Genomic DNA, 12,129 nt, shown 5'->3' on the forward strand with positions numbered 1-12,129 from the left:
CTCTCGAAAACTCCTAGTGTCGTCTCATCTGATGTTGACATCGTCCAAGCTTCTGCACCGTAAAGCAGGACGGGAATGATAAGCGACTTGTAGAGCTTGATTTTGGTTCGTCGAGAGAGGACTTTACTGTTCAATTGCCTACTCAGTCCAAAGTAGCACCTGTTGGCAAGAGTTATTCTGCGCTGGATTTCAAGGCTGACATTGTTCGTGTTGTTGATGCTGGTTCCCAGGTATACGAAATTATCTACGACCTCGAAGTTATGACTGTCAACAGTGACGTGGGAGCCAAGACGCGAATGCGCCGACTGTTTGTTTGATGACAGGAGATATTTCGTCTTGTCCTCATTCACCTCCAGACCCATTCGCTTCGCCTCCTTATCCATGCGGGAAAAAGCAGAACAAACGGCGCGGTTGTTGCTTCCGATGATATCAATATCATCGGCGTACGCCAGGAGCTGTACACTCTTGTAGAAGATTGTACCTTCTCGGTTTAGCTCTGCAGCTCTTATAATTTTTTCCAGCATCAGGTTAAAGAAGTCGCACGATAGTGAGTCACCTTGTCTAAAACCTCGTTTGGTATCGAACGGCTCGGAGAGGTCCTTCCCAATCATGACGGAGCTTTTGGTGTTGCTCAACGTCAATTTACACAGCCGTATTAGTTTTGCGGGGATACCAAATTCAGACATCGCGGCGTAAAGGCAACTCCTTTTCGTGCTGTCGAAAGCAGCTTTAAAATCGACAAAAAGGTGGTGGGTGTCGATCCTCTTTTCACGGGTCTTCTCCAAGATTTGGCGCATGGTAAATATCTGGTCAGTTGTCGATTTTCCAGGTCTAAAGCCACACTGATAAGGTCCAATCAGTTCGTTGACGGTGGGCTTTAGTCTTTCACACAGTACGCTCGATAGAACCTTGTATGCGATATTTAGGAGGCTGATCCCACGGTAATTGGCGCAGATTGTGGGATCTCCCTTTTTATGGATTGGGCAGAGCACACTGAGATTCCAATCGTCAGGCATGCTTTCTTCCGACCATATTCTGCAAAGAAGCTGATGCATGCCCCTTATCAGTTCTTCGCCGCCGTATTTGAATAGTTCTGCCGGCAATCTATCGGCCCCCGCTGCTTTGTTGTTCTTCAAGCGGGTAATTGCTATTCGAATTTCTTCATGGTCGGGTAATGGAACATCTGTTCCATCGTCATCGATTGGGGGATCGGGTTCGCCATCATTTACAGATATATATGAATCGATAAAGTACAGTGTCATAGTTAGCTTTAGAGTAAACCATTGTGTTCAAAAATATCTTGTTATATTATTCTTCGAAATTTTTTAAAATAAGAACAGTCGATTTGTGCTTAATTTCTACATTAATTCTCTCTATTCACAAAATATTTGTACCACGAGGTATGACGATTTTTATAGTAGTTGTTCGTTTTCAGCAGGTATATCCTAAGATAACTAATTTCTATGTCATAGCTCAATCTATCTATGCTTCCATTTTTATAATATAACCTAAGACCTATAGACAACTTCGAAATCGGCATTAATATAGTTTATATACCAATGGACCAAAAAAGGTTCACTACCATGAATCTCTCTATGAGACTACATTCAAAATTTCAACACTTCGACGTAAAATTTTGCCTTAGCGGAGGTTTTTACTAATTAATCGGAGTAGATTTGATTTTTGTCATAATGCCACATCAGCTGTTTTTTCATATACTGCCAAGGTTGCCAGCTTACAATATTTGGAGTCATACAAAATTATATCAAGAAATATGTCTATTTCTTTGCAATATGAAAATGAATGAATTTATTCATTTATACAAGAAAAGGTAGATCAGGTATAATCATTATGCAAATTAGTCCCACATATAGATTAAGGGGCTATACCAGTGTAACCCATAAAAAATTACATGGGTTTCGTGAATTTTTTTTTAAAGAAAGTACTCGATCGATTGTTTTTTTTCTTTACAAAAATATTGAAAAACAACGGATTTATATGCTGTCTTCGGTGGTGCCAAAAAAAAGTTCAATAACTGCTGACATGATTCCGGCCGAATGAGTTGTTGAAAGCAAATTTCATATACAATGACCTACGATTTTGGCGTAGTTCTGAAAAAATAACAATTTTTTAGATAAAAAAGGGCTTTCTTTTAATGCCAAATTGACAATTTTCAACCAATCAAAAAGATCGTACGTCATTGTATAGTAAATATATTCAAGAATTCTGAGTTTAAAAAAATTCAAAAACTATGACCTTGCCGCTTTCACAGGATATTTTTGAAAGTATAAACTATCGAATAAGCAAAAAATATAAAATCGATTTTTTTGAAAAAATGCTTAATGGCAACATTGCTACTATATAAGGCATCCAAAACTTCGTATATGCTTCAATATTGTTTTTAATGTTCTGTTTTATAACTCTTTGTTATGGGAGTCGAAAATTAAAGACTGCATATCAAACTTGTAAATCGATTTTTTGTTAGAATTACTAACCGCTTAAATCATGTTTTTAAAAGCTTTTCTTCGGCCTATTTTATGGTTATATTTCACTCGATCTTTTCGATCGTTATATATCTCTATAACTGTATCATATTTCTCTATTAATATCGTTCTCTTTCACTCCCCAGACCTCACTCATAAACTCAATATGTTATAGAGGTTAGTCACAATGTGCTCCACGATTTTTCATTAATTTCTACCCAATATTTATTTCCGAATCCCTTGATAGTTTGAACTATTTGATATTATTATTCAATAATTTTCCTAAATAATCTATTTTATCTGTAATACTTCGCCCACGTGACCACTGTGCTTCCACTTTTCCAACATACTTTTAATAAACCAGTAATGAACTCATATTTAGGCCTAAGCCACATATTTCTAAGACATTGGCATTCGCATTTCAGAGTTGTCAAACCAGCTAGGCATAAAAGCAAAAATTAACACAGACAATTAACTGAAAATGAAATCATAAAACTCGAGGCATAAAAATGTTTTTTTCTGCTTTATTTTATTTGTAAACCAGAATAATGTTGCAAGTGCAACAAACAACGGCAAATACAAATGAAAACCAGCTAGCGAATTGTATTGCTGACAAAACTACATTTGCTGTGAATGGGAGCGAGCAAGCGACCGACGGCGCATGCGTGACAAACGCATGGCATTAAGCCGAGTATTAAAACGTCTATTAAAGCGAGTATATCTGCAACTAAATCGTTCGACTGATTTGTCAGCGGACGCCAACTGAAATGATTGCAACGCTTAATTACGCGCAGGCACACACACACACTTGGATATATCTTTGTATATTTGTGTGTAATTTTGAAACTAAATGTGCGCCTATTTATGCACGCACGTACTTAACCAATGACAAGTGCAACGCCAATGCATGCAATGAAGTTCTAGATTGAGTTGGAGCACCGGCGAGTGGATGAAATCCACTTTGTAGAGGGCAGCGGCTGTTGTAAATGGCAGGCATTTGCTGTAATTAGCTTTAATCAACGCTCGCTTAGATGCTCGCTTACTTTGACTGTGTTGTTGTTATTGTAGTTTATTTCAATTGCCTTCAATCTTGTACTATTTGTTGTTGTGCACGTTGTTGTTACTGCTGATGCTGCTGGGTTACCTCTGGCTCATAGTTCACTGCACGCCACTGTAGCATTGAAATTATTGCAGCGTTGTTGCAAATGTCAGCGCATTAATGCATTTGTTGCAGCGCGATCGCCTACGGTATTTTTGATCATGTAGAGGAATACCCTGCAGTTATCATGCATCAGTTAATTGTTGGTATGCTAAGTAATATTTACTCGAAAAATTTACGATTTTCGAGTTGGGCTAACAATAGCTCTTAGATTTATGGTTTACTGTAAAAAATCGCCAATTAATCAAAATAATGATTAAACAAAATAATTTATGAAATTTACAAACATTACCACCAAATTTATGTTGTTAAAAAATTAGAAAAAATTAACAAAAATAATTGCATTTAATTGCAAGTTATTTGAATTTGCATGAAGCGAATACTGGGGTTTTCATGTGAGCTCAAATATATTAAGGTCGTCCTTAAATATATGGTGATTTTTGGTTTAAATATCATTCAAGTAAAACTTAAAGAAATAGTATTGCCAACATTTAAACTTCATTATATATACATATATATAGATTTGGCGTAGGAAACCGCTTTAAGCGATTATAGCACTGGTGGATTCCACCAGTGCGCGTCACTCATTCCTCCTTTTTGCATTTTGGCGCCAACTGGAAACACCAAGTGACGCCAGGTCACTTTCCACTTTGTCTTGCCATCGGAGTGGAGCGACCTACTCTTTCTCGGCTTCCTCCAGCGGGTACTGCATCGAACACTTTCAGATCTGGGTCACTTTCGTCCATTCGTACAACATGACCTAGCCAGCGTAGCCGCTGTCTTTTTATTCGCTGGACTATGTCTATGTCGTCGAATAACACATACAGCTCATCGTTCCATCGTCTACGGTATTCGCCGTTGCCAATTCTTAAAGGACCATAAATCTTCCGCAAAACCTTTCTCTCGAAAACTCCTAGTGTCGTCTCATCTGATGTTGACATCTTCCAAGCTTCTGCACCATAAAGCAGGACGGGAATGATAAGCGACTTGTAGAGTTTGATTTTGGTTCGTCGAGAGAGAACCTTACTTTTCAATTGCCTACTCAGTCCAAAGTAGCATTTGTTGCCAAGAGTGATACTGCGTTGGATTTCGAGGCTGACATTGTTGGTGTTGTTAATGCTGGTTCCCAAGTAAACGATACTATCTACAATTTGAAAGTTATGACTGTCAACAGTGACGTGGGAGCCGAACAACACTTCAAACTTCATTAATACAGGAATTTTGCTGTATAGTGCGGCTACGTCCTTAGAAGGCCATCTTGCTAGTTGTAAATCCTACAACTTTTTTTAACTTTGTTTCCCAACTATGTTTTTTGCTTATCAGTATCGTTTGGCATTCCTCTCAAAGCATTTTCCCCGAAAGTCGGGTATAAATACCACGAATATTTTTACATTAAGATTTGTCAACTTGGCAACATTCCACACATTTATTTGGGGTAATCTTTTCTATCATCAAAAAGTAGTCTATCCAGGTCAAATCACCTGAACTACATAGAACAAATCAGAGATGCATTCCCTGATATGGTTGGAGAACCAGTAGTTTGCCCCAATTATGTGTTGTTTCTTGCTCTTTTTGACATTTAATTGAATAAAATTTAATTAAAATTGAAGTGTGGAACCACAAAGTAGTAAATTAAGTGGCTTTAGTACGCACAGAGCAGTAACTTTTTCGAAAAGGAAAGGGTGTCGAGAGAGTATATTCTAGAGTCTTCGCACTATAAATAGAAACATTTTGTCAATTCTATTAACGGATGAGTTAGAAATCTCTGCTTCTATGTTTGCTGTATAGAATTCCAGCTCTGAAAAAGCATATTGAACATAAATGTCAAAACTATGTATTTATCTGGACAACTGATTTAACAGTGATCCCAAACACCCAATAGGCCCTAAAAAATAAAAAGATAAAAAAATATTTCACTTTTCGTCACATTTTTTTTTTTTTGTTTTGGTTTCGGCAATATATTCTTTTAACGAAATTCTAAAGAGTTGCCTACTTATACTAAATTGTGGACCTGCAGTAAAAGAAATATACAAAGTTGTTTTAATGGTTTACTGAGGAACTTTTCGAGTTATCGTATACAAAGTGTATCAATATAAAGTTTCGAGAGAGATAGTTGGTAGTACTAACCATCACAAAACAGATTTATAATATATTTTTTGAAATCTCGCAAAGCGAATCTGAACTCTATTTTCCTACGCTTCTATTTTGGGCTGTAGTCTATCTTTAATTTTTTTTTGTACCACCCTAATATAAGCAGCATATGCATATTCAAGCAAATATACACCCAGCTCTCAACCTTAGCATTGCAAAAAGTACATACATACATATATATATTCATACATTGTTGTTTTGTCGTTGTTGTTGTTGGTAAGCACTGTCAATAATAGTTATAACTTATCAACCAACCAACCCAGCTTTCCATCACTCAACTGAACTCGACAAGCCCATTGTTCTGTTTTGTTGTTCTTTTTGTGTTTTATTTTTTGCGCACATTTTCTCTTTGATTTATGTAATATCATTTACCGTTGAATTTATGCGCAAACAATGTGAGTGCATGCATGCATTAATATGTAAAATTATATGCACACAAGTGTACATATGTACATATGTATTGCAAGGGTATAAATAAACGTCATGCAAACAGGTGTTTTACTTGTATTACTTTATTTTTGTTGTTGTTCTCGACATTATTTTTGTTTTTTGTAGTGTAGGCCAGTCATTTTAATTGCTAATCACAAGTATTGCACGCAAATTTATGAAGCATTAAATACCACAACAACAACCACAAACCACTTAACCGTCACAGTAGGCGTTCAATTATTGTTAACATGATTATAATGAACGGATATCTGCGATAAATATGTATAACTGCCATTGAGCGCGAGATAACAATGTGTGCGATAGCGTACTATTGATATTAGCATAGCCAATTGTTATAATATTTACAATACTTGCCTTGTGTATTTGCACAAATGTTTGGTAGCGCATGTGATATTGTGCATACGTAGGCAGCATTACGCTTTGATACGCCGAAAAGTACTGAGTGAAAGATAATTTTATTTAAATTTTTTTTATCATTTCATTTTTGTTTTTTTTTTCTACCTTGTCCTTGGTCCACATGAGCTTGTGCTTTCTTTGTTAATTATTGAGTCGCTATTTGCGATTGGCATTCTTGATTTTTTTTATTTTTATTTGCTTATTTATCTTTTTGTCTTTGGTTGTTTTCACGATTAATGCAGTGCTGTTTAATTAAGTAAGTTAATTAAATTAGGCGTCATAACGGTGACAGAAGTTCTTTTTATTTTTCTATTCCTAAAGCAAGGTGTGAGATATAGTGTCTAGACCTATTTACGTTCACACATTCGTATATTTATACGAACAAAATGTATTCTGTTACCACCATTCAGATAATATGTACTCTATATACATATATTTAAGGCAACTCTCATAATTATTCTAAATACGAGCGTTTCTTACTTAAGCTAACATCATTCACATCTTTTGGAAATTGGTTATCAATTGTAATTTCCAATTGCTTCAAAAGAAAGAGCAAATCTTCTTTGAGATGCTCCTACCCTTCGTGATCTTCAGATTTATTAAGTGAAATAGCGGAGATTTTTATAAGCAGAGTATTGAGACTTCCAGAAATAGGCCCAAATTTTAATACTATCTGGTAAAGAGTTACCCTTTTGAAGGGATGCTATATATTCTTTCTACCTTAAGAAGAAGAAGGATCAAAATGACGTTCTATAAAATCACCCGAAGTTGTAGTCCCATTTTTGCTCACTAAAAACTCATACTAAGCCAGTTCCCCAGGAATTATAAAATTTTCCCCAAAAGTGCTGCCGCTCCAAATCCATGGTCCATCAATATGAATATCAATATTTCACTTTCGCAACCTACTTTGTATGGACTGTGACTAGGACCATTATTCCCATTGTAGTAGAATGCGGTAAAATCCAGAGAGTTTGCTTTATTTAACTTTAGTCAATTAGGAGATACGTACATTAGATCGTAGAGCCAAAACATGTTTGATAGTTTTGTTACCATATATGTACATACAGATGTAAATATATCTCCTAGACACTTGCTCCTTACGGTAGCATAACAGTTTACCAAATTATAGGTAAAATTATGGTTTTTGAATAACACGGTTTTGTAGGAGTGTAATACTAGTCCTCATACAAATTCGAGTGAAGGAATCGAGTCAATATGAACTATTTATTATTTATAGGAAGATGATTCTTATCAAATACCCGAAGCTCCGTAGACTTCTTATGACTCACACCGAACTACAAGAACTTTTCAATCGCGGAAATATTATAAATTACCATTTAACTCTCGAAAACATATATGTACATATTGTTATTAAAGTCTTAAAAATCTACATTTTGATTACCCTACTACTAACTATTACTATTATATATAGACATTGCGTAACTTTTACCTATTTCTATAAACAAAACATATAGTTTATTTCGAAATACTATTTCTTAGTACTTACACATAACTATTAAACTTGATTTATTGCATTTCAAACCAGCGTTAATAGCTTTTACTTTATTTTGATGACTTGACATTAAAAACATTTTAACGATATGGTGAATGTAATTAAAAGCCATACATAATGTGATTAACTGTTTTTTTTTGTTTTGTTCTAAAATTAAAAACAATAATAATACTCAAAGCGTGTAACGCATCAAATTAAATATTTACTACAGTAATTAAATTGCCCGAGACTCTTCGAATTCGCATTAATTTCGTGCTGTAAATAGTTTTGTTACCACTGACTTCTATTATACTCCTAACTGTTTATTTTTAATAACTGTTTACAGAAAAAGTTGTTTATGAAATTGCATTAGAGACCTTGAAAATAAGTATATGAGTATGGATATACTATGTAGCATAAGTAAATATAGATAGATGGCAAGTGCTAGTAAAAGTTCTTGAGGAGATTAAAAACATATCAAAATTGATTAACTGTTTGAGCAGATCAAAATTGATTAATAAATTAATGTTCTATGTATTTAAAAGATATTATGATGATTTGTACGGATCTCAGTATTGCAAAGTTGTTAACCTAGTCTATCTTAGCTAATTTATCAGCATAGATTATTAACTTGACGTACCTTAACCACCCTATTACCTCTAACATAACGCAGTTCTATCGGAGTACAATCGATTGACATAAGGTGGGCAATAGAGATGTCTATTTCATGACATGATTCCTCCTCCAACAGTCCATTTTCATAAAGTTCCAAACTCTGCACGGTTTATAGTACTATAAAGAAATAAAAAGTGTTGAATTTTGTGACTGTAGCCTTTTTATTCATGAATGACAGTAACATTAGAGTCTTAAATGTCAAAGACATGTGTCAACTTTGACAGCTATTTTGGCAGCTACCCCTCTAGGAAATCCTATAAATTCAATTCAAATGTAGCTTCCTGCTTTTATAAGAATTTACTTAACAGTTGCATCCATGAATTTTATATAAATTATACGTCAAACCTTTTCTGTAACTCTGATAAAAAAAATGCGGAAGACTTACATCTGCCATATGTTAACAATTTATTCACAATATGGCAACACTTACAGCATTTTCAAAGTGATTTTCAATTGAGTAATAGCTGTGTTGATTGATGAATGGCTTATAAATAAATGGGCTCAGCCTAGCCCCATACCAACTAAAAATGCTCCGAGGCATACAAATGATGAATTTGACATACATACAAATGTTACCTATAAATATGGCTTTCATTGCGATGCAAATCGTTTGGCATGGAAAATTTATTTGGGTTATTCGTATGCCTGCTACTGCTTTTACACATTTCATTTATCTTATGATCTTTATGCAATTGATAGCGTTAAATTGTCTCTGGTTGCAGTATGAGGAAGCAATATTTGCGACTATAAAATGTTGATTTGCATTAATATGCAATACCGTTTAGCGCCACAGTGCGTTGGAAAAGTTGATTACAGCTTTTTCAAAAATAAAAATAATAAAGTCGTCTATTATAAAAAATGTCTAAAGGCAATTGCCATGCAGCGCACCCACGCAGCTCTGGATATTTGCCAATTGAGTGGCAAATTCTCTCACTCGCCATAATAAATACAAATGTCGTTTGGTACGTGCCGAGAATTTAATGGATTAATGTAAACCAAAGTAGGTTCAACCCAATGTAATTAAATGGAAAAGTGTATATATAAATACACAAATATATTTACATAATTATATAATGAGGCAGGAAAAAAAGTTTAGAAAGAAAACAACATTCCAATAATGCAGTTCAAACTACGCGCTATTTTATGCCACTTCTTGGAATTTTAATCTCTATTTAAAGAGATAATTATAGTAATAAATAGATTATGTCACTATATCTGACAGGGAATTAACATATGTAATCGATTATTATAAAAAATTGGTTTAATTAATTTGCCGATTAACATAATCAGCAAACTGTGTAATATTAATCCCTCCAAGTACAACGAAAAACTAAGATAAATATTACCATTAAGAAACTTGCAATTTGTTTTACAACTACAGTTAGATGATACAACTACAGTCATAATTTTGTCATTATTGTTGTCAAATTCGAAGCGTTTTATAAACGGCTGCAATGTGAAAGTAAATTTATCTAGATTTTCGATGGTTTCTGTGTGGACTAGCGACTGAGATACCTTTGTGGACTTGAAGTATAATCGCTTTATTTTGTGCATTTGTCGTTGTGTCAAATTTAATGACAGTTTCAATCAGCTTAATTAAAACGGTTGTCATTTCTTTTTAAGCAATTTTTTAAACAAATGTAACTAAGTTGTCGTTTCTACCATAATTTAAGTCATTTATCTCAATGCAATAAATAAATAAAAGTATAATATTGCCAGTTTAGTATCATTAAATTTGACATAGTAAAAAGGAGGCATAAATCTGATAGGTTATTGTTATAATGTGGAGGTTTATGTTCAAGTATCAACTAAATCTAATAGTTATTATATTATCTGAATATTTTATATATTAAGTTTGTAGAAACATGTTGTCTCCAAGTCCATCTCTTGGTTCGAGTCAGAGTATATTTTCCGATTTTTTTTGTTGAAATTTGAAATGAGATCGAGTTAATCCCTCAGTGATATACATATGCTGATTAATCCACATTAGTAAGGATTTAGCTTTACCTTGGATTGTTTCTATAGATGATAGATCTATCCATATTAAAGCAAATAAACCATTTTCCCACTCCAACGACTCTACAGTTCAAACATTTATATACGCTCCTTGGTACTTGTACATGTACCAAAGAAGTGCATTGGATCCATGAACGTGCAATAAAAGTCAAAGTCAGCAGCTAAAGGCAAACAGCCAAGTGCAATGCGTTAGATAAGCATTGAGTTTGACAATCAATGCACTGCCACACACCTCTCCTCCTCCCCAGACTACAAATTCAGCTCTGCCTTTCAAGGCACCAAACTAAACAGCAAAGCCAAGTTGAACAGCCAAAGCGAAGTCTTTGCCAACAGCGAACGCCGGTCAAACTACGCCGGCTACTGACGCAAATCAATGGGCCAATGGCTAGTTAATCGGTAAGCAGGCCGGCAGTCAGCGAGGCAGGCGATCGTTGGTCGTTATCGTTTTAACAATCTTGAGCATATAAATTGAAGTTATGACTTACGACTGCTGCGACGTTGTGTGGCATTGATGGTCATGTTTTTGGTGTTTTTGCAACTGCCGTTTGTCGGCTTGCAAAGCAGTGAGGCTAGAGCTCCATGGCGGCTACTGCCAGTCTGTGGCGCATGCGTGCGTGCGCAATCGAAAGAGCGCGTAATTATTTGTTTACACGGCATTTGGTGGCATTTAAAAATGCGTTAAAATGTGTTAAATGCTGTCACTGTTGGCCACTGTCATTCTGCGCGAACGGTGCGCATGCACGCCGCCATTTCGGCTACGGATTAATCCACCGTAGTGAGCCGTGGCCATTGGCGCTGTCGTTGTCACATGGTCCACTGGCGCATTTGCGTTGTGGTGCGTGGCAAATTTCATTGGCGTTCGCTTGTCTGCTCGCATTTTTCTGCCTCTCTATGACTATTAAGCCGAACTGATTGCGTTTGGATAATCATTTAGCGTCCAGTTTTGATTTGTGCGCTTTGGTTGGGCTTCAGCATTCCTACGGTTCGTTGAACAGCTGTGGTCGCCAGTTGTTTTGTTTTTGTAATTTATATTTCTAAATTATGCGTATGTTGCTTTACTACGCTTATTGCGTTTACGAATTTTCTGAATGCACTGGTTATTCAATGAAAAATGCTGCAGAATTTTATGATTTCATAGAACTGCATTTGGCGGCACGAAATATGTAAAGTAAATGTTGTTTGCATAATTTAAATTTTCATTCAGTCCATTTTAGTTGCAGCAATTGCCATTTACGCGGCGGCGGCCTTTTGCGTAGCAAAATTTTTATGTGATTTGTTGTTTCTTTTTTTTTTTTTGTGGTAATTTG

The 12,129-nt window shown here is 35.3% G+C and overlaps 1 protein-coding gene across 4 annotated transcripts in view; it reads left to right on the plus strand.

The window, feature by feature from the left end:
• The window catches only part of LOC105218695 (aquaporin), a 70,268-nt gene that overhangs the window by 47,349 nt on the left and 10,790 nt on the right, over positions 1-12,129 (plus strand). The gene's annotated exons all lie outside the window — the stretch shown is intronic.

The sequence above is a fragment of the Zeugodacus cucurbitae genome, chromosome 6, assembly GCF_028554725.1.
Source record: "Zeugodacus cucurbitae isolate PBARC_wt_2022May chromosome 6, idZeuCucr1.2, whole genome shotgun sequence".
Classification (NCBI taxonomy): Eukaryota; Metazoa; Arthropoda; class Insecta; order Diptera; family Tephritidae; genus Zeugodacus; species Zeugodacus cucurbitae.